Genomic DNA, 24,045 nt, shown 5'->3' with positions numbered 1-24,045 from the left:
GGCATAGAGGGGGCAATTCCATGATCATAGACATGTTACATGGCCATATTCGGAGTTACCATTGTGAAGCTACATATAGGTAGTGACCTATATGTAGTGCACGCGTGTAATGGTGTCCCCGCACTCACAAAGTTCAGGGAATTGGCTCTGAACAATGTGGGGGCACCTTGGCTAGTGCCAGGGTGCCCTCACACTAAGTAACTTTGCACCTAACCTTTACCAGGTAAAGGTTAGACATATAGGTGACTTATAAGTTACTTAAGTGCAGTGTAAAATGGCTGTGAAATAACGTGGACGTTATTTCACTCAGGCTGCAGTGGCAGGCCTGTGTAAGAATTGTCAGAGCTCCCTATGGGTGGCAAAAGAAATGCTGCAGCCCATAGGGATCTCCTGGAACCCCAATACCCTGGGTACCTCAGTACCATATACTAGGGAATTATAAGGGTGTTCCAGTAAGCCAATGTAAATTGGTAAAAATGGTCACTAGCCTGTTAGTGACAATTTGGAAAGAAATGAGAGAGCATAACCACTGAGGTTCTGATTAGCAGAGCCTCAGTGAGACAGTTAGGCACTACACAGGGAACACACACATATAGGCCACAAACTTATGAGCACTGGGGTCCTGACTAGCAGGGTCCCAGTGACACATAACAAACATACTGAAAACATAGGGTTTTCACTATGAGCACTGGGCTCTGGCTGGCAGGATCCCAGTGAGACAGTGAAAACACCCTGACATACACTCACAAACAGGCCAAAAGTGGGGGTAACAAGGCTAGAAAGAGGCTACTTTCTCACACAACCCCCCCCCAAACGAAGGACAATAAGGCTAACCTTGGCCAGTTGAGACTTTATTGTCTAAGTGGTGATAAGTAGAGAGTAGCTCTGCAATAGACTGGTTACTCCCTTTATCATCCACTATATGGTTACTTCCCTGTGGGGATGTAAACCACCCTGTTTGAAGTTTTTTAGCTAAGCAACAATGTGAAGATGTATTTTCAGAGTTTCTATCAGTAAGTTTTAGTTTAGAGCAGTGGGAATTGTCCACTGAACCTATTTGTAGTGATGGAAATGCCAGACAGGGATGCTGTCTCAGAAAAGCTATAGCTGGGCAAAAACTTTGTCCATATGGCTGGAAGAGAGAACAGGGATGCTGTTTCTCTTGGGTTGGAGCAGGGCAGGGATGCTGTCCTATCAGCTCCACACTAGGGCAGGGATGCTGTCCTAAGTGTTGTGAGGCAGTGCAGAGTTTCTGCACTAAAGTTTCTCTGGGAGGGTTGGAGGGATGCTCCATGTTAACTAAAATGGTGCTCTTTTTGTCACCAATGTTAGTTATCCCACAGAGAGGTACTTCTACCTCAGGGAGTACAGCTTTGCCAGCTGATGATTCCCTTGGAACAGGTGCCACCCCAGGAGAGGTTTCTCCCACCACAGGAATGGTATCCTGAATGGCAGGGTGGTTAGGGGATACTGTGATACCCTTTTTACCTGTTGATGGAGAGGGATCCTGAGTTTTCAGGCCTTCTCTCCTTTGCTTTTTCATTTCAGTAGAAATGAGAGGGAACAATTCCTCAGGGATGCCCAGCATGGCTGCATGGGCATAAAACTCTACTTCAGCCCAACCTGAGGCCTCTAGGTCATTACCTAAGAGACAGTCTACAGGTAAGCTAGGTGATACCACCACCTGCTTAGGGCCAGTAACTCCACCCCAACTAAACTGAATTATAGCTAAGGGAAGAAACTTAGTGGAGTTATGGACATCAATAATTTTATACTGTTGTCCAATGATGTGTTGTTCAGGAGCCACTAGGTTTTCAGTCACCAAAGTGATACTGGCACCTGTGTCCCTGTAGGCCAAGGCCTCAACACCATTTATTGAAACTGTCTGCCTGTACTTATCCATTGTAAGGGGACAAGCAGCCAGTGTGGCAAGGCCAATGGCACTAGGTGTGACAGAAACTGTCTTGGGAGTGACTACCCCAGTTTCTACTATGGACCCAAAAGTGAACCCAACTACACCCTTAACTTGACTGTTGCCAGCAGTCCCACCACTAGTACCACTACTGCTAGGGGCACTAGAGCTTGATGTATTAGTGGTGGTAGGCTCAGGGGGTTTACCTGGACAGGACTTATCCCCTGGCCTATGGCCTCTGTTTTTACACACAAAGCACCAAGGCTTTTTAATGTGTGCAGGTTGAGAAGAAGAGGAAGAATTAGTTTTATCCCCACCCTCTGAAGAGTGTTTAAGATTTGAAGTGGGATCTTTGGTTTTACCCTTATCCCCATGCTTATCTTGAGATTTTTCACCATCTTTCTTCTTATTGCCATCTTTGTCACCCCCTGTATGAACTTTTCTGTTCACCCTTGTTCTGACCCATTTGTCTGCCTTCTTTCCCAATTCTTGGGGAGAGGTCAGATCAGAGTCTACCAGGTACTGGTGCAACAAATCAGACACACAATTATTAAGTATATGCTCTCTCAGGATTGTGTTATACAGGCTTTCATAATCAGTAACTTTACTGCCATGTAACCACCCCTCCAAGGCCTTCACTGAATGGTCAATGAAATCAACCCAGTCTTGTGAAGACTCCTTTTTGGTCTCTCTGAACTTTATCCTGTATTGTTCAGTGGTTAAGCCATAACCATCCAGGAGTGCATTCTTAAGAACTTGGAAATTATTAGCATCATTTTCGTTCACAGTAAGGAGCCTATCCCTACCTTTTCCACTAAATGATAGCCATAGGATAGCAGCCCACTGCCTTTGAGGGACATCCTGTACAACACAGGCCCTCTCAAGTGCAGCAAACCACTTGTTAATGTCATCCCCCTCCTTATAAGGGGGAACTATCTTGTGCAGATTCCTGGAATCATGCTCTTTTACAGGATGACTATGGGGAATACTGCTGCTGCCACCATGGGTTTCTAAACCCAACTTCTGTCTTTCCTTCTCTAGTTCAAAAGACTGTCTATCCAAATCCAGCTGTTGCTTTTTAAGCTTCAGTCTGGTTTGTTCCACCCTCAACTTATTGAGTTCCCTCTCTAACATTCTGTCATCAGGGTTGGTGGGAGGGACATTCCTAGATACAGAGGTATGATGGGAATGAACAGAAGGAGACCTGTCCCTTACAGAAGCTACCCTAACAGCTTGGTTAACAGAAACATTACTACCAGTATGGTGAGAATAAATGCTTTTGCTATGATGTGAGACAACACTATTTGTATGGTGTGGCTCATCATCATTACCAACTATGCTAGACTGTCTAGTAATGGGCAGGCTAGGAAGTTTATTTCCTGAATCTTTTCCTGGGGAGTCCCTGAATCAGATTGAGAACTATTAGGTACTTTTTCAACAGATGAGGCATCTATGGCCTTATCCTGTTCTCTAAGCATGTTAAGTAACAGTTCCAAGGAAGGATTCTTCCCTACACTCAAACCTCTCTCTATACAGAGACTCCTTGCTCTTTTCCAGCTAAGGTTGTCATATGCAAGTTTGGACAGATCAACATTTTGGCCTGTGCCAGACATTTTTAGAGAGAGTTAAAGTGATAGTAAAAGATACAAAGTTTGTCAGAGCTTTTTAGAAAGACAGAGAAAAAAACTTTTAAAACTTTTTAGAACTTTTTAGAAAGTTAGAAGTACTTTTCAGCACTTAGAAAAGAGTGAAAAGAGGAAATGCAAAACATTTTGGCTATGTGTATATACACTGACCTTGTTTTGTATATTTTTCTCTTATGAAAAGTACAATGACAAGAGTGGTAAGTAGTCTCAAGCACTTATCCCACCACTGCACAACCAATGTAGGAGGCTGGACTGGCTTGTAGTGAGTACCAAGGGGTACTTGCACCTTGCACCAGGCCCAGTTATCCCTTATTAGTGTATAGGGTGTCTAGCAGCTTAGGCTGATAGATAATGGTAGCTTAGCAGAGCAGCTTAGGCTGAACTAGGAGACGTGTGAAGCTACTACAGTACCACTTAGTGTCATATGCACAATATCATAAGAAAACACAATACACAGTTATACTAAAAATAAAGGTACTTTATTTTTATGACAATATGCCAAAGTATCTTAGAGTGTACCCTCAGTGAGAGGATAGGAAATATACACAAGATATATATACACAATAGCAAAAATATGCAGTATAGTCTTAGAAAACAGTGCAAACAATGTATAGTTACAATAGGATGCAATGGGGAAACATAGGGATAGGGGCAACACAAACCATATACTCCAAAAGTGGAATGCGAACCACGAATGGACCCCAAACCTATGTGACCTTGTAGAGGGTCGCTGGGACTATTAGAAAATAGTGAGAGTTAGAAAAATAACCCTCCCCAAGACCCTGAAAAGTGAGTGCAAAGTGCACTAAAGTTCCCCTAAGGACAAAGAAGTCGTGTTAGAGGAATAATGCAGGAAAGACACAAACCAGCAATGCAACAACTGTGGATTTCCAATCTAGGGTACCTGTGGAACAAGGGGACCAAGTCCAAAAGTCACAAGCAAGTCGGAGATGGGCAGATGCCCAGCAAATGCCAGCTGCGGGTGCAAAGAAGCTTCTACTGGATAGAAGAAGCTGAGGTTTCTGCAGGAACGAAAAGGGCTAGAGACTTCCCCTTTGGTGGGCGGATCCCTCTCGCCGTGGAGAGTCGTGCAGAAGTGTTTTCCCGCCGAAAGGACACCAACAAGCCTTGCTAGTCGCAAATCGTGCATTTGGCGTTTTTGGACGCTGCTGGGGCCCAGGAGGGACCAGGAGGTCGCAAATTGGACCTGAAGAGAGAGGGGACGTCGAGCAAGACAAAGAGCCCTCACTGAAGCAGGTAGCACCTGGAGAAGTGCCAGAAACAGGCACTACGAGGATGCGTGAAACGGTGCTCGCCGAAGTTGCACAAAGGAGTCCCACGTCGCCGGAGACCAACTTAGAAAGTCGTGCAATGCAGGTTAGAGTGCCGTGGACCCAGGCTTGGCTGTGCACAAAGGATTTCCGCCGGAAGTGCACAGGGGCCGGAGTAGCTGCAAAGTCGCGGTTCCCAGCAATGCAGCCCAGCGAGGTGAGGCAAGGACTTACCTCCACCAAACTTGGACTGAAGAGTCACTGGACTGTGGGGGTCACTTGGACAGAGTCGCTGGATTCGAGGGACCTCGCTCGTCGTGCTGAGAGGAGACCCAAGGGACCGGTAATGCAGCTTTTTGGTGCCTGCGGTTGCAGGGGGAAGATTCCGTCGACCCACGGGAGATTTCTTCGGAGCTTCTGGTGCAGAGAGGAGGCAGACTACCCCCACAGCATGCACAAGCAGGAAAACAGTCGAGAAGGCGGCAGGATCAGCGTTACAGAGTTGCAGTAGTCGTCTTTGCTACTATGTTGCAGGTTTGCAGGCTTCCAGCGCGGTCAGCAGTCGATTCCTTATCAGAAGGTGAAGAGAGAGATGCAGAGGAACTCGGCTGAGCTCATGCATTCGTTATCTGAAGTTTCCCCAGAGACAGAGACCCTAAATAGCCAGAAAAGAGGGTTTGGCTACCTAGGAGAGAGGATAGGCTACTAACACCTGAAGGAGCCTATCAGCAGGAGTCTCTGACGTCACCTGGTGGCACTGGCCACTCAGAGCAGTCCAGTGTGCCAGCAGCACCTCTGTTTCCAAGATGGCAGAGGTCTGGAGCACACTGGAGGAGCTCTGGACACCTCCCAGGGGAGGTGCAGGTCAGGGGAGTGGTCACTCCCCTTTCCTTTGTCCAGTTTCGCGCCAGAGCAGGGGCTAAGGGGTCCCTGAACCGGTGTAGACCGGCTTATGCAGAATTGGGCACATCTGTGCCCAACAAAGCATTTCCAGAGGCTGGGGGAGGCTACTCCTCCCCTGCCTTCACACCATTTTCCAAAGGGAGAGGGTGTCACACCCTCTCTCAGAGGAAGTTCTTTGTTCTGCCATCCTGGGCCAGGCCTGGCTGGACCCCAGGAGGGCAGATGCCTGCTGAGGGGTTGGCAGCAGCAGCAGCTGCAGTGAAACCCCAGGAAGGGCAGTTTGGCAGTACCAGGGTCTGTGCTACAGACCACTGGGATCATGGGATTGTGCCAACTATGCCAGGATGGCATAGAGGGGGCAATTCCATGATCATAGACATGTTACATGGCCATATTCGGAGTTACCATTGTGAAGCTACATATAGGTAGTGACCTATATGTAGTGCACGCGTGTAATGGTGTCCCCGCACTCACAAAGTTCAGGGAATTGGCTCTGAACAATGTGGGGGCACCTTGGCTAGTGCCAGGGTGCCCTCACACTAAGTAACTTTGCACCTAACCTTTACCAGGTAAAGGTTAGACATATAGGTGACTTATAAGTTACTTAAGTGCAGTGTAAAATGGCTGTGAAATAACGTGGACGTTATTTCACTCAGGCTGCAGTGGCAGGCCTGTGTAAGAATTGTCAGAGCTCCCTATGGGTGGCAAAAGAAATGCTGCAGCCCATAGGGATCTCCTGGAACCCCAATACCCTGGGTACCTCAGTACCATATACTAGGGAATTATAAGGGTGTTCCAGTAAGCCAATGTAAATTGGTAAAAATGGTCACTAGCCTGTTAGTGACAATTTGGAAAGAAATGAGAGAGCATAACCACTGAGGTTCTGATTAGCAGAGCCTCAGTGAGACAGTTAGGCACTACACAGGGAACACACACATATAGGCCACAAACTTATGAGCACTGGGGTCCTGACTAGCAGGGTCCCAGTGACACATAACAAACATACTGAAAACATAGGGTTTTCACTATGAGCACTGGGCCCTGGCTGGCAGGATCCCAGTGAGACAGTGAAAACACCCTGACATACACTCACAAACAGGCCAAAAGTGGGGGTAACAAGGCTAGAAAGAGGCTACTTTCTCACACTCACCCCCTTGGTAGCTTGGTACAAGCAGTCAGACTTATCTCAGAGGCAATGTGTAAAGTATTTGTACCCACACACACAGTAACACAGTGAAAACACCTCAAAAGTACTCCACAGCAGTTTAGAAACATAGCCAATATTTTTCTAAGTTAAACTAGACCAAAATGGCAAAAATCCAACATACACAATAAAAGATATCAATTTTTTTTAATTTAAAAGTCTTACTCCATAGGAATCAATGAATGTGTTGTTTTAGTACAAAGTACCTGGTATGCGTCAAAAATAAAGCCACTGGAGAGGTGATGCATCAGAAAGCAAGAGCTGCCTTGATTCCTAACTCACCAGTGAGGCCGTGCGTCGATTCTTTCCCCGCCAGGAAGGTGATGTGTCAATTCTTTCCCGGTGTCGAGTTCTGGCCATGCAACCTCGGTTATTTGCGCTGATGTTGAAGATTTGACACCCACGGACGATGCGTGGGAAATCCAGATACACGGCAACAATGGATCTGCGCTGAAGCAGGCAATGCATTGATTTCACTGGTGCTGTGTCGATTTTTCAGACCCTTTGTGGATTTTTCTGCGTAATGGCCGCAGTGCATGGATGTTTCTTTAGGTCACCGCTTCCACTTCGAAGGGCCCAGGGACTGGATTTGGCACCACTTGGGAAGTCAGGATTCTCAGCTGAATAGCCTAGGCACTGGCTGATGAAGTATATGATGTCCCTAAGACTTCACAACAGGAGGCAAGCTCAGTTCAAGCCCATGGAGAACCTTGGTAACAGACAGAGTAGAAGGTTCTCCTCAAGCATCCAGCTCGTCTCCCTGGCAGAATGTTCTGAGGTTGTTGGGTCAGCAGTCCAATACTTATACTCATTTCTGCCTTTGAAGTAGGCAAACCTCAAAGTCTTTGTAGTGCACAAGACCCTGCCTCTTTCTGTCCTGGCCCCAGGCACACTCTAGGGGGTTGGAGACTGTATTGTATGAGGGCAGTCACAACCATATTGAAGTGCAGGTGTCCGCTCCTCTCACCACTCTAGCCGAGGAAAACCCATCAGGATGTGCAGGACACACCTCAGCTCCCTTTGTGTTACTGTCTAAAGTGAATTTACAAACAGCCCAACTGTCAGTCTGACGAAGACATGTATTCTGTAGCCAGGCAGAGGCTCAGAATGGTTAAGTAGGAAAAAGCCCACTTTATAAAAGTGGCATTTTTAAACTAACAATCTAAAAAAAATGTTTACCAAAAGAAGTATTTTAAAATTGTGAATTTAGATACCCCAAACACCATATGTCTATCTGATCCCAAAGGGAAATGGTACTTAAAAGATATTTCAAGGCAATCCCCATGTTACCCTACAGGAAAGACAGAACTTGCAATAGTGAGAACTGAATTTAGCAGTATTTCACTGTCAGGACATGTAAAACACGCCAGTACATATTCGACCTTTAAAAAGCACTGCACTATGCCCATAGGGCTGCCTTGGGCCCACCTTAGGGGTGACTTACATAAAGTAAAAGGGAAGGTTCGGGCCTGGCAAGTGGGTGCACTTGCCAGGTCGAAATGACAGTTTAAAACTGCACACACAGATAGATATGGCAATGGCAAGTCTGAGGCAGGTTTACGGGGCTACTCATGTGGATGGCACAATCAGTGCTGCAGGCCCGCTAGTAGCATTTAATTTACAGCCATGGGCACCCCTAATGCACCTTACTAGGGACGTACTAGTAAGTCAAAGATAGCAATCATGACAAGACCAATCACCAATCCAATTTAGACAGAGAGCACTTGCACTTTAGCACTTTTCAGTAGTGGTAAAGTGCCCAGAGTCCTAAAGGCAGCAAAAATGAAATTCAGCACAGGATCAAAAACAGGAGGTCAGAAGCAAAAAGTACAGGGGAAACCACAATAGAGCTGACAGGTCTAACAATTGTTAACTTGGAGTCCATGGTAATTCCAAGGTTTCGTACTTCCTTAGATACTTTAGGAGGCGGGCCCAGATCAGCAGGCTAGGAGCACAGTGGGTCATAATTTTTCAAAACACCACATGTGAGTATTTCGTTTTTGGAAGCATTCAGTTTGAGATGGCACCATGTCATCAACTGATCAATGGCTCAGTGGCAACTGAAGATTTTTGAGTTTCCAGTGTCTTTGGGGCTTTCCAGTTTAAGAAGTATTTGTGTGTCGTCTGCATAGTTGTAGCATATGAGGTGAAATTAATTGACCATTTCAGGTAATTACTTCATGTAGATGTTGAAAAACATGGGTGAAATGAATGAGCCTTGAGTGACCCCTGCTTTCTTGAAGTATGGTTTTGATGACAAAGGGAAAGTATGGATGATATCTGTTCTCTTTTGAAGGTAGAATGTGATTCAGTTGAGAGCAGTCCCCTCTATGCTGGCTTCGTAGAGTTTTTGTACTAGGGTGTCATGGTCAACTGTGTCAAAGACAGCTGAGAGGTCTAAGAGAAGTAGTGCAGCAACTCCATTGCAGTCTACTGTGTTTTTAAGGTTATCCTTGATGGCGACGAGGGAAGATTCTGTGCGTCTTTCCTGGTGGAATCTAGTTTGGTAGTCTGAAAGTATAGAGTTATCTTCAAGAATTGTGACATCTGCACAAATGCTTATCTTTCTATCAGTTTACCCATTAATTAGTCTGTAGTTGTAGGGGTCATGAGGGTCCAGATTTGTTTTCTTTAATAATGGGCATATATATGCCCGGTTTAGGTCTTCTGGACTTCCTTTTAGTTAAAGAACTAGGATGATTCTTCTTACTGGTGTGGCAGCAGAGGTAGATAAAATAATGTTTTTGAAAATGTGTGGTGGACAAGGGTCAGAACGGCAGCTGAAGGGCCTGCTTGCTTTGACAAGATCCATAAATTCACCTGGTGATATTTCTTTGAAGGAATGCAGAGGCTGGGTTGGCTTACTCTCGGAGTGGATTTTTGTTTTGGAAATGGGTTGGTGCTGGTTGTTTCCTTTTGTTCTAAATAGGAGTCCAATGTGTCTGCTTTGGTTGTGTAATAATTTGCCAGTTTGTCTGTGAATTCTTCAGTAATGGAATTAGTTCCTTTCATACATTTAGATTTACGAAATTTGGTGAGAATTTTATAAAATTCTTTATTTGCACATTTAGCATTTTGAATTCTGTCTGAATAGTACCTCTTTTTAGCTTTTTTGATGGTTGATTTGAATATTCTGTTAAGTTTGCATAAATGACGTTTGTCTTGATTGCTGTTTGTTTTGAGACATGGGTTTTGCAGCTTTCTGAATTGTTTGTTCTTTTATCTTTTTTAGATCTGTAGGTTTCCAAGGTGCTTGTTTTTTTTTGTCCTGTTTTTTTGTTCTTAGTGGTATTAGGATACTGAAAGCTTCCTGTAGCCACTCATTAAGTTTTTGAACTGAATTTATTGTGTATAGATCTCTGTTGGCTGTTATTTGTGTTTCTAAGTATTCAAAATTGAGTTTGTTCCATGGTGTAGGAAAGTACCATCTTTCTTGGCATGTTACCCCCATTTTTACCTCTATGTCAGTATGTTTTTGCCTGTCTCACTGGGATCCTGCTGTTCAGGACTCCAGTGCTCATTGTTTATGGTCTAATGTGAGTGTCTGTATAGTGCTTAACTGTGTCACTGAGACTCTGCTAACCAGAACCTCAGTGCTTATGCTCTCTCTGCTTTTAAATCTGTCACTATAGCCTGGTGACTTCATTTACCAATTTCAATTGGCACACTGGACCCCCCTTATATGTACCTAGTATATGGTACCTAGGTACCCAGGGCATCGGGGTCCCAGGAGATCCTTATGGGCTGCAGTGTTTCTTTTGCAACCCATAAGGAGCTCAGAAAAACTCTTTCACAGGACTGCCACTGCAGCCTGCGTGAAATAACGCACACGTTATTTCACAGCCATTTTCACTGCACTTAAGTAACTTATAAGACATCTATATGTCTAACCTTCACTTGCTGAAGGTTAGGTGCAAAGTTAATAAGTGTGAGGGCACCCTTGCACTAGCAAAGGTGCCCCCACATAATTCAGGGCCATTTCCCGGGACCTTGTGAGTGCCGGGACGCCATTCCATGCGTTCACTACATATAGGTCAATACCTATATGTTGCTTCACAGTGGTAACTCCGATGATGGCCATGTAAGGTGTCTAAGATCATGGAATTGTCCCCCATTCTAAATCTGGTATTGGGGAGCCAATTCCATGCATCATGGGGGCTCCACTATGTACTGCCAAACCAGCTCTCTGAGGCTTGCACTGCAGCTACAGTTGCTGTCACCTCACAGACAGGGTTCTGCCCTCCTGGGGTATGAGCAGCTCAGTCCCAGGAAGACAGAACAAAGCATTTCCTTTAGGAGCAGGGTGTTACACCCTCTCCCTTTGGAAATAGGTGTTACAGGTTTGGAAATGCTTTGAAGAGCACAGATGGTGCCCTCCTTGCATAACCCAGTCTACACCGGTTCAGGGACCCCTTGTCCCTTGCTCTGGCGCAAAACTGGACAAAGGAAAGGGGAGTGTCCCCTCCCCTGTCCACCACCACCCTATGGGTGGTGCCCAGAGCTCTTCCAGTGTGTCCCAGACTTCAGCCATTTTGCTTTGCAAGGTGTGGGGGCACTCTGAAGGCTCTGAGTGGTCAGTGCCAGCAGGTGATGTCAGAGACCCCTCCTGATAGGTCCTTACCTTATAATGTAGCCAATCCCCCTCTCAGAGCTATTTAGAGTCTCTCCTGTGGGTTCTCTTCAGATTCTACTTGCAAGTTTCCAGCAGGAATCCTCTGCAACTACTACTTTATCCTCTGACCTCGGATCAACCGCAGCCTGCTCCAGGAACCGCTGTAACAGCAACAAAGTATCCACAAGGGATACCTTACTTCTGCAACTTCAGCTCCAGCCAGCAACTGCAACAGATTCCTCTGAAGTCTCCCTGTCTTCACACTGCACCAAAAGGACCGAAGAAACTCCTACGCCGTGAATCAGTGAACCACACAGAGCAGTGTGATTGGCTGGCCACAAGCTTTTCAGAAAGTTGCGGCCACCATTTAATCGACCGGCAATGGTCCTGGGGATGGATTTCTCATAAAGAAAATGAATACAAGGGGTCAGAGTAGATGTACTCTGACACCAAGGGTGGAATGAATAGGTTTGTGAAGGAATAATTATAAATTTAAAAAGGTGAAAATGCCTTTTTTTTATGATTGTGGAGTCATGACTCCATCGCAGCGCTCAGCATGACCCCCCCATGAACATCACGACAGTCACGAACCAAGAAGATAAAAGAAAAAAAATAATTATATATATATATATATATATATATATATATATACACAAACTCATTGTTTCACACACTGTGACAGACACTCACTCATCTAGTTACAGGCTCTATATATATATTCACTGAACAACTCAAAGGCTACAGGGAAGTTATACAAACCCATAGAAATTCATCTGTTATAGTTATAGTTACCTAAAGTAACAATAACTCGTGTCCTAAGGTCACTATAACTCGCACCCCCCATGTACAGTTTTTGCGTCAAAAATGTTACTGCAGATATTACCTTGATGATATCAATGATGTTATCAAAGATGTGATGAGTGCCATAATTTGTGGGGTAATTAGCAGTGCATGGCGAGGGCACGAGTTATAGTTACTTTAGATACCTCTAACTATAACAGGTGAATTTCCATGGTTTTGTATGTTTAAAATGTGAGCCTAAATATAAAGTCCCTGTAACGTCTCGTTTTTTTATGAATTTCTATGTTTTAAAAAAATTCTATTTCCTAACTATAAAGTCCCTGTGACCTTTGTTTTTTCAGTGAATTTATATTTTTCTTTTACTTTATGTAATTTTCATTACTATACATTAATCCAACCACCGCTGCACAAGGCCTTCAGCCCCCCTAACCACCCAACCCCACGCTACGCATGGCACTTCAGCCATGCGCTGCGGGAGTTGGCTGCACCCTGTTTCTCGGTGGGAGAATAGGTGTGAGAGGGTGTATCTGGGTGTGAGACTGGATGTGAGAGTGTCTGTCTGGGTATGAGAGTGGGTGCATCAGTGTCTTAGCAGGTGCATCAGTTTCTGTGTGGGTCTGTGAGTGGGTGCCTAAAGGTCTGAGTGGGTCTGTGAGTGGGTGCATGAGCGTCTCAGTGGGTCTCTGAGTGGGCATATGTGTCAGTGGGTCTGTGAGTGGGTGCATGAGTGTGTGACTAGGTCTGTGAGTGGGTATCTGAGTGCATCTGTAAGTGGGTGCTTGACAGTATGAGTGGGTCTGTGAGTGGGTGCATAATGGTCTCAGTGGGTCTCTGACTGGGTGCATGAGTGTGTGACTGGGTCTGTGAGTGGGTGTGTGAGTGGGTGTGTGAGTGTCTGACTTGGTCTGTAAGGGTTGTGTGTGTCTGACTGCATCGATGAGTGGGTGTATGAGCGTCACTGGGTCTGTGAGTGGGTACTTGAGGGTCTGAGTCAGTCTGTGAGTGGGTGCATTAGGGTCTGAGTGGGTCTGTGAGTGGGCGTATGAGGGTCTCAGTTGGTCTCTAAGTGGGTTAATACGTGTCAGTGGGTCTGTGACTGTGTGTATGAGTGTGTGACTAAGTCTGTGAGTGGTTATCTTAGTGGGTCCGTGAGTGGGTGCTTGAGAGTCTGAGTCAGTTTGTGGGTAGGTGCATAACTGTCTGGGTGAGTCTGTGAGTGGGATTGGGAGTGTCAGTGGGTCTGTGAGTGAGCGCAAGAGAGTCAGTAACATCTTTGGAGTGACAGTGTGCTGCAAGATTTCAGTTTGCACCTTCATATTTTATTTGGAACCTAATTGTTCTCATGGCTTTCCAGAAATTAGATCAAGATGTTTAGAAAGGTGCTGATGTCAAACGTGGCGGTGGAAGCATGAGAGACAACTTAGAGCTTTAAGTTGGAAAAGGCTTTGAAGGATCTGAAGGTTTGTTCACTTTTGTGTTGACCACGATGTGTTGGTCGGACACTGAGCAGAGTCATGGTGATGGCAAGGTGGTCAGTCGAGGCTAGTGGTATCGCCAACTTGCATTGGATAGTTGGTTATGTTGAAAAGACAATGTCCTTGCTCTAGCTTTTGGACTGTGTTGGATGGGTGATAAGCCATACCACGTTGAGTGTGTTGACGAGGTCCCGAAGGCTGACTAATTTTTTTATGCTTGAATTAAGTGAAGGTTGAAGTTCCTGAAGTTGATGATGGTGTGGAGGTATGGATAGACAAGGTGTTAAAGAGGCCCAGGAATTTTCCATGAAGACCTTGGTCTGTAAAGGAAGCATGCATATGTATTGAAAGGTTGTATACATAGTTGTGGAGAGTGAGAATTGGCATGTGAGGAGCTCCATTGAGTAAGGTGTTGCTTTCTTTTCTGTGGTGCAGATGACGAGGATTTGTGGACCACAGCCTGGTAGAGTAGTTTTGTCTCTATGTTGAAGTGTGCATCAAGGTTATAATAGTTGATGAGGTCTGTGATTTCTAGAGTATAGAGTAGTGCAGAGATTGCATTGATATATTATTTCATCCACACAGTTAATTTGTCTTCTCCCGGAAGAAGGACAAATTAATCAACATTATGATTGTCATTCTTTCAGTCACTCACAAGTTCTTTTTAAAGTGCACATGAGTCAAACATTGTCTTAAACATACTGCACAGTTGTTAATAGTACAAATGGTGAGCAACAAAAATCACAATGAACTAAGTGCTGCTTCCTCCCTTGTCTTGACTTATAAACTATTGTATTGCAATGTGTTACTGTAGAGGATAGCTATATTTCCTCCAATTAGGGAGCCATCAACAGATTTCTTTGTGAACTCTTCAAGTATGATCTCTTATGCTTTTAACTTGGCACAGCTAGGAGTTTGCCTCCTTATGGTAGCAAGAGTACTATCTTTGCCACTGCCCAGCAAGTCACATCTGATTTTCACCCTCTGATTTCCAGTGCATTACTATTGTATGTTTTGCCAAGATCAGGGTCAAATGTATAAAACCAATTTTCAGTTTCCCCTTCCCTCCATGTGGATTGTACATTGAGTTGCATGAGATGGAGTATGTGATCAGTAGTTGGACTGTGTGTGATGTTTACTGGAATTTGTATGAGGTTGGGTCTATGTCTCGTGAGGATGTTATGTGAGTGTGCAGTCTACATCTGGTGTGCTTTTTTGGGATCAGCAGTGTTGTGCTCTGGGTGAGACACAGGATTAGCTTTTACCTTGAATTTTGCAGTGAAGCAGGGCTTCTGGCCAAAGGCCCTACCAAACTGGAAGTGGAGATACCCACACGTGTGGGCAATAGGATGCCCTGAGGAGTAGATAGAAGTAAGGAGAAGACAGGGAGTAAAGTCACTTTCAATGGTGACTGATGCTATGCATTGAAGTCCTCTTTTCTGACTCCTTCTTCTACAGGCGGTTTAGGTGAGAAATTAGTGATCTTAGTCAGGAGTGGGCGACAAGCTCCGCTCCATTGGTGGAGCTAACGGAGTTTGTGCCACACAGCTTGGAGTGCGGAGTTCGACAAAAACATCCACTAGCACCACCAGCGGAGCGGAGCTCACTAAATGCGCACTGTAGCTCAGTTATGGGCCACACAGCGCAATCGCAGACAGTCTGCTTTTGTGCTGTGTGGCCCATAAATGGGCTGCAGTGCGCACTCTGCCTGACGTTGGTGATGGAGCTTCTCGCCAGCACCAGCAGCTTCATATCCAGGCCTCCGTCCACCCAGTAGTCCCGGAGCAGGGGGCAGAGGGAGGCAGAGCACCAGGCTACTGGCAACGAGGACCCCTTGGAAGGACCCAGGTAAGTCCTCTTTTTTTTCTTGTTCATTGGTGCACAAACTGGCGCACAAGAGGCCTGAAATGGCTGCCTCCGCTAGCTATGGACCTGGCCTGAATTCGGTCAGGGCCATAGGCAGTGAAAGCTGCTGTTTCATGCCTCTTGTGCATCTACCTGCCCAGGCCTTTTGCGCACGGGCTTGCCCCATGTGCACTCCCTGACTGCACACAGGACAGGCCAGTGCACAAGAAGCCTGAAAAAGGCAGCATTTGCTGCTGCCTGCCCAGGCCTGAATGCGCCTGATCTCAGAAGTGCTAGGCAGGACAAAACCTGCTTAGCGCTTCAGAGATCGGCACATTCAGGCCAGGGCAGGCAGCACACCACCACTCGCTGAACTCTGCGGAATTCCACAGAGTTGTAAAACAACTCCGCGAAATTCCGCATCATTGAACTACGTGAGCTTCCCCCACCCCTAATGTTTTTTCCTCTGGAGATAGATGCTGGTAAATGTAGTGATGTAATTTCCTGTAGTGATGGATGCTGGGGAATGAAGTCTGCTTGTCTGTCTTGTTTTACAAATGGCTTGATGAGAAACCACTGATGTCACTTTCTAACCTGGTGTGTGAAACATTTCTGTTAAGGAATGAAACTTTCAGGGAGAAAAGTTGATAATACTGTACTAAAGGTCACTCTGTATCTTATTCTACTCATACTCTATTTGTGTCTCTATTTGTGTCTGTTAAAGGACAACAGTTGCCACAACCAAATGTAACAGATATACTTAATGCAATTTGCTGTTCACACATATTCCTTGACCATGATGCACATGACTAAAGCAGAGGACACACTTAATGAGAAATGGCAGAGAAATAGAGGTAATATTGGAGTGCCTATTAGTCACATCTTGTTAAAAGGCATATTTTGACAATATCATAGGTTGTTGGTAATATTATTACTTCTCTACATCCTAGTGATCAGATGAAATTAACAACTACTTAACAAGTCCCTGTTATGGCTTTCATTCTATGTTGTGTACAAAATGTGACCTCTCTTGAATATTTGTCATGTGATGATTTCCAAGGTTAAAGATACATAAAACATTGTAATTAGAACTTGTTTTTTTTGCCCCCTGTCTACAAATGCATGCAGGCGAACATTTTATGGTCCGAACAGTGTTTATGCACAAGATAAGTGTTTTTATATATAGTGTAGAACTGTAATTTTGCCTAGATAAGGTATCACCAGGGGACCCAAAAATAGTTTAAAAAAATGTTGTGCCACTCAGTCATTGTTTTAGCAGAAAAGTAATACATGTTGACATATTTATGTAACTGCCTATGTGAAAGGCTTACAGAGTTTATAATGTAAATGTGCTAATGTAAGAGGACTCATACATGCGCCTCTGTCAGCCAAACAATAACCATTTTGTAAGGATATCTTGCAAAAATATTAACAATGAACAAGTATAGCACTGATGCTGGGTTCTACAAAAATAATGGGGGTCATTCTGACCCTGGCGGTCCAAGACCGCCAGGGCCACGAATGACGGAAGCACCGCCAACAGGCTGGCGGTGCTTGCAAGCCCATTCCGATCGCGGCGGTAAAGCTGCGGTCGGAAAACCGGGGCCGGCGGTTTCCCGACGTTTTTGCCCCGGCTGGGCGAATCCACCAGGGCAGCGCTGCAAGCAGCGCTGCCCTGGGGATTCTGACCCCCTTATCGCCAGCCTGTTTCTGGCGGTTTTCACCACCAGGAAGAGGCTGGCGGTAAGGGGTGTCCTGGGGCCCCTTTGGGCCCCTGCACTGCCCATGCCACTGGCATGGGCAGTGCAGGGGCCCCCTAACAGGGCCCCGGCCAGCTTTTCACTATCTGCCTAGCAGACAGTGAAAAGCGCGACGGGTGCAACTGCACCCGTCGCACCGCCGCAACACCGCCGGCTCCATTCGGAGCCTGCTCCTGTGTTGCGGCCCCCATTCCCGCTGGGCCGGCGGGCGCTAACATGGTTAGCGCCCGCCGTCCCAGCGGGAATGTTGGAATGGGGGCAGCGGTATTTTGGCCGCATGGCGGCCAAATACGGTTCCCGCCTGGCGGGCGGCTACCGCCGCCCACCAGAGTTGGAATGAGCCCCAATGTATTTTAGAGTACTCAAAATGCTTTTCATAAAAGAGTAAGACACACAGTTTGGGACTGATGTTAGAAAACATACATGTAAATGACTCAATGATCTATGTATGTATGTTGTATTTTTATAGCGCAAACCTAAAGAAAAAAGGCAGCGGAACAGCAAAATATGTAAATAGATACTGTTAATGATGTGTGGTAATACAGGAATCAGTAAAGAATAATGTGCCACTGAGATTCTTGAAGATGTTTTAAGGCTATAATAAATCAAAACTGTCCTGAACATGTTTTACAGATAATATATAAGGGGCAGGATAAGGACATACTGGCCATCTGTGACTTGTATAGGATGGAGGGGGAAGTCCCCTCAGTGGCCAAACTTTGAAATAAAATCATGCTGGGGGTTCTGTGGTACCCCGGAAGTACCCAGTGAGGCGTACACACATTAGGGTTTAGCCACATAGACTCAGGGGCATGTAGTTTCAGGCATATGGGTGTGTTGATGGAAAGTGGTTATCAACAGCATCCACTGATGAAAACACATCAACAGAAGAATCATCATATAAACCTGCCTTCAAAAAAGACAGGAAAAATCCATGGAGGGACAGAATGCTCTTGATGTACTTAATAAAAAGAAGAATATTAAGGGCCAACATAAAAAGAATGTACTGGAAGGTGAGGTAATGGATGCTAGAATTGTTTATATACTGCAGAAAACATAAGAAGTATTAAACAGACTGGAGGCTACTTAATACCTAATTTCTAATGGCATTGCCAATTTAGAAGCTGAAATGTGAAAGTTGATATTTTAATTTTATTTGTTTCTTCTCTTCTATGTTTTACTGTCTGTTTTAATTGATAGTTTAGGATTGGCGTCATTCATGGTGAGTAATGTGTTACATTGTTTAGTTCAGAATTGCTATAACACTTTCAAAATATAGGTTTTTATAAAATTGTGTTTTGGGGTAGTCCCAAAATTATATTTATGTTTGTTTCTAAATGAAAGATTCAGATACCAATATGTAGTCTGCTCTCACTTATTTGTTTATAACATAATATGCATTGAGTTATAACATTATCAACTAAGTTATTGAAATACTTAGCATTTGTTGGGTGTGTAATGTAATTACAACACTCATCATGTTAAAACAATTTATATGTAGCAACAACACACAGGGATAACTAATGCTTTTTTAAAACAGATATGTTTATAACCTTGTTGATACCAAACTATTTAGAATGTTCTATACAGCCCTTATGATACTTCATTTTTTCTTTTTTAAATGTATGCATTAGGTATTTGCCTAATTTGATATTGTTTAATTAACGTAGTTACCTTTACATGAGGAATAATTTATAAAGCTTCTTTTGCATCTAATCTTTATATGATCTAAAGTTTAGAATACAAACTAACAAAGCAATAATGTTTATTCTCTAAAAATTAGAATATGTGCTTTGCTAGATATTTAATTATAATATGTTTGCCAAAGCAAGACTCGCATGCAAAAATTACTACATCAATATCATTTCATTATTGTTGATGTACTGAATGTAGGATTTCCAATAATGACATTTCAGTCAGGGTAGAAGCACTGGCCTACAAATATTATATTTTTATATGAAACATGTTTAATTTAATTAATATACTTTTTGTTTTTTATGACTCACATAACATATCATCTCAGCAACAGATCAGCTGCCAAGTTTGTATGTTGTTCTTTAGTAATTAATTTTGCCAGTATTTGTAGTAATCTGTGGAATAAGATGAAACAGTTTTCACATTTTTTATGTAACCAAGTTATGCCTGGATTTTTTGTGTTCCCAGAACCTCATTTATGATTCTTGTTTATGTGGCAGTCGTTCAAAGTAATGCTTGTATGTTTTACATTTGAACAAAAATAGAGTGAAAAATAAATATTTTTAATTGTGTTAGTACAACATGTCACACATTCAGGGGTTTACCTTCACGGGAGGTGGTGCTACACCCCTATAACAAATGTATCTTGTGATCTTACAGATCAAGCTATGCTCCGGCACACATTAAGTTTTAAAACCATAAACATTTCTAATGGGTTCTTATGAGATGAAACACAGGTAAAAGAGATACAAGAATTGAACATCTTCACTGTAGTTAGGACTGGGATATACATACACAGTAAACTGCTCACAATTAGCAACAAATATAATTTTCCTCGTCTCAGTCATCAAGCATGTCCGTACTTTAGAGACGGGAACCCCGACCTCTAGCTAGAAAAAAAATCTCCCCCCCCCTCCAGCTGTACCTGTAAAGGGCCACCTCTACCAAAAAGCCTTGTCTTTTGTCTACCTCCTTTGAGTGGCAGTCATGCTGTGTTTTCTGTCTCTGGATAGACGTTTCTGCATGTTTAGGCTTTTTCTACTTGCCATAGATCATTTTAATGATTTTGTGTTGACTTTCTGGGCCTCTGCTTGGCTTGTGGCACAGTTGTGGCTAGCTTTGTGTGCACTGATGACTCCTGCTGGGCTTGTTTGGGGCTGTGTGGTGCTTGTTTCTGTTCATCTCTAGATGTCAGTATGCTTGAGGGTCCTATGATTGTGGCTGCTTTTCTGGATGTTGCTGTCAAGCTCCCTCAATTGATATGGATCCTCCCCCACAGGATACAGAGTGAGAGCCTTCCTCTGCATGTGGTCCCTGTTTCGCTGGGGCCATGGTGTATGTGTGTGCTGTGAGGGGCTCTAAACTCCATCGCTGTCAGACAGTTCAGTGTCCCCAATTTCTCTGTCTGGTCTGCGAGCTGGGAATGGTCTTCCCCTGCTGGGTTTTGAGCTAGTGGGATGTGTGTCTGCTGCTTCACTGTTGTGCGAACTTGTGTATCTCCCTGTGCTTCCCTCTTGAACCTGTTGGAGATTGTGAGGTACTAGTCATCATGCTTGTCCCTCCTTTTAATTGCTCTCCATTTGGATTGGAGCTTGAGTATTCCTGCTCATTGTGGGGGACACATATCCCCCTTCACTAGTGGACAGTGTATGCCCCACTTTGTTGCTGGAGTGTTGGCTGGTCTTATGCTTTAGCCATTCTCCCTTCTTGTGAAATTTGTGCCCTATGTCCATCTCTTTGCTGGGTTTGTTCGGGGCTCTTATAGTGCTTGTTCTGATGTTTGGCCTTACCTTTCTTTCAAGCCATGCTACTAAACTTTAACGTAAGATGAGATTACCTTTCTTTGACTCGAATGTGGCTTGGGCTTAGTCTTCCCGCTGTGCACCCTCTGGTCATGGTCCTTTTGGGATTTGTGGCCTGGCTGGATCTCCCTAAACCAAGCTCTATTACCCTCCCCCCACCTCCATTTTCTTGTTTACAGGGTTCAGCTTCTGACACAGGGCTTTGTGCTCTGCCAGGAATGCCATTGCTGTGTGCACTGGTGGTTGGCCTAGTGCTTATGGAATGTGGCTTTGTCTCTCTGTTCCACCCTGCTGCCCTGTCAGTCCATCCCACTTTGTTTTGTGTGCAGACCGTTTATGAACTGACACAGACACCCTCTCCTCTTTTTGCCTTGGCTTGCGCGTCATCTGCATGTTCTGCATCTTTGCCTTTTTACTTCTTTGCCTCAAGCCTGGTTTTTACAAATACAGCCTTCTTTCCTGAGTGGAGTCGCTCTTTTCAGTTTGACATTTCTGCCCTGTTTATTCTCTAGTTGGTGTTTGGTTTGAGGCCATTCTGTGTGCCTTATCCTGTGGCATGCCCTGGCCTAGGAGCTGAGTGCTTGTGTCATGATGCACCAATTGACTTTCTCTTGGGGGGTCTCCTTTCACTCCCTTTTGGGCATGGTGCTTTTAGGTTGTGCTGTGGTTTCCTCTGGGTCTGGTGGTTCTGATTGTAATTAGCTTTTTTATACCCTCTCCTACTTTGGATTTTGGGTTTTGGGGTCTGTTCTATACCTAAGCACTCATTTGTGGCTTTTGTGAAAGGGATTGCATTTTTACTGCAAGCTGCCACACGTGTTCCCTTTTTCTACTTCCTGGACTTCTGCCTATGTTTTCCGTTGCTTTCTCAATGCTGTGGGAACTAGGATACTGCCCCAGTTTATTGTTGTTTCTTCTAATATAGCTTCTTTTTTAGTAGATTGTGCCCTCATCCTACATGTTTGGCATGGGGTTTAGTGGTGGACTGTCCATGTGTTTACTTTTGGGATTTGTCTAGGCATTGGGCATGTGTATCCTGTTGGGATGATACACTCACTCCTTAGTTGCCTGCTGTCCTTGTGTTCAACTTAGCAGGTTTTGTTTGTACAAGGGTATTCCCTTCCTTCTCAGCCATGCTTGGAGCATTGTGGCTATCTTATCAGGACCTGTTTTACAGGGCACTGACTAAACCTTAGCTGGGGAGTCTGTGCCTCATCTTGCACCTTGTTTTCTGCAGGCCTGAGGATGTGTGTCCTCATTCTTGGGCCTGCATGTTTGTATGCTTTCTTTGGCCCTGTGACCTCCCTGGCTGGTTCTTACCTCTTGAAGACCTAATCTTTGGCATTTTTTCTTCTTGCCCCATCAACACCCCTACACTGTATGGGTATATTCAAAGTGTTGAGCAGCTCTGGCTTGCCCCTTATCTGTGGCTACTACCCTTTGTGAGCCACCCACCCATGGGATTAGGATGTGTGTTTCTTATTTGAATATCATGGCCTTCTAGGTCTGCAGAGCTTGCTTGGTGTGTTCAGCAAGTGATGGATCTTCTGCTTCTTCACTATACTAATTCTGATTGGTCCTCCTTTTAGATGTATGGTGGCTCTTCTAGCGTTTCATGTTCCTAGGTGCTTTTTTGGGCCTTCAAGATTTAAGACATGAGATGCCCTGGAAGGGTTTCTTCTGCTTGCCGTGCCCTCTCATGTTGGACCTTTTGGCTCTCGATTCTGGTGGAGCTACTCCTCGTGCTTCTTTTTAAGGAGGGAACTTTACATCAGCTTGGCTGACTTTGCCTTCTGTTGCGTTCTTTCCTGTTTGGGCCTTGGGCTCACAGTACACCTTTGGTGTACGGAGCCTTTCTACATGTTTGCATGGTGCTCCCTCTTTGGCTTTAGACAGGGTCTGCATCTGCACTTGGCTGCATGTCAGACCTGGCATCCATGGTGTGGATTACCCCTGACTTTTTGCCTTCTGACTTCCTGGTCTGCTGACATTGTTTTTGCTGGCTTTAGGATTTGGGGCACTTTGCCACTTCTGACCAGTGTTAAAGTGCATGTGCTCTTTTCCTAAAACATGGTGACACTGGATTATCCACAGCTGGCATATTTAATTTACCTATAAGTCCCTGGTAAAGTGTACTACATGTGCCCTTGGCCTGTAAATTAAATGCTACTAGTGGGACTGCAGTATTGATTGTGCCACTCACTTAAGTAGCCCTTTAAATATGATTCCGTCCTGCCATTGTAGAGCCTGCGTGTGCAGTTTTATATTGCTATGTTGAACTGGCACGTTAACTCTCTTGTCAGCCCCAAAACTTCATTTTTAATACATATAAGTCACCTCTAAGCTAGGCCGTGGACAGCCTCAAGTGCATGGTGAAAAAAGTTGGACATATACTTTTAAGGTGTACATCTTCAGGTAGTCAAAAACTCTTAAATTTGTTTTTTACTACTGCAAGGCCTATCCCTCCCATAGGTTAACATGGGATTGCCTTATTAATTGCTAAGGTTTAATTTCCAATTGGGAAGAGATGGGGACCCCAAGCTTGCTTTCTCTAGAATCACAATTTAAAATCCCTAACTATGAGAAGTCTGACTTTAAATTGTAATTCTAAAAATGCGACTTTTAGAATGTGTCATTTTCTTATTTTAAATCATCTGGTGCCTTCTGCATGTCTCTGAATACACATCTGTTTGGTTGACACCTGGGCTCTTGTGCATTCTCTCCAGACAGCCACACACAAAGGGAGCATAAGTGAGACTGGTGACCATCTGCCTATTGACAACTCATCCTGGGCAGGATAGAAGGGAGGAGCTGACACACCTGAATTGCTTGGATTCTGAGCCCTTACAAAGGGCTTCATAACTCCCTGTAGTGTGTCTGTAGCCAGGACAAGAAAGGCAGGGCACTTCAACGGACTCTCTTTGAAGTCTCCTCCCACTTCTAAGGCACCACTGGGTATAAGAACTGGATGTCCGACCCCACCAAATCAGTACCCGTCTGTACCTGTGGATTCTCTGCCAGAAAGAAGGATTGCTGTGCTGCTGAAAGGACTGTCACTCTGCTGGACCCTGCTGGACTCTGCTGGACTCCTGTTCTGCTGTGCTGACCTGCTGCCCTCC

Source organism: Pleurodeles waltl, chromosome 3_1 (assembly GCF_031143425.1).
Source record: "Pleurodeles waltl isolate 20211129_DDA chromosome 3_1, aPleWal1.hap1.20221129, whole genome shotgun sequence".
NCBI lineage: Eukaryota > Metazoa > Chordata > Amphibia > Caudata > Salamandridae > Pleurodeles > Pleurodeles waltl.
The sequence above is the reverse complement of the archived record's forward strand: the minus strand, read 5'-3'. Positions refer to the sequence as shown.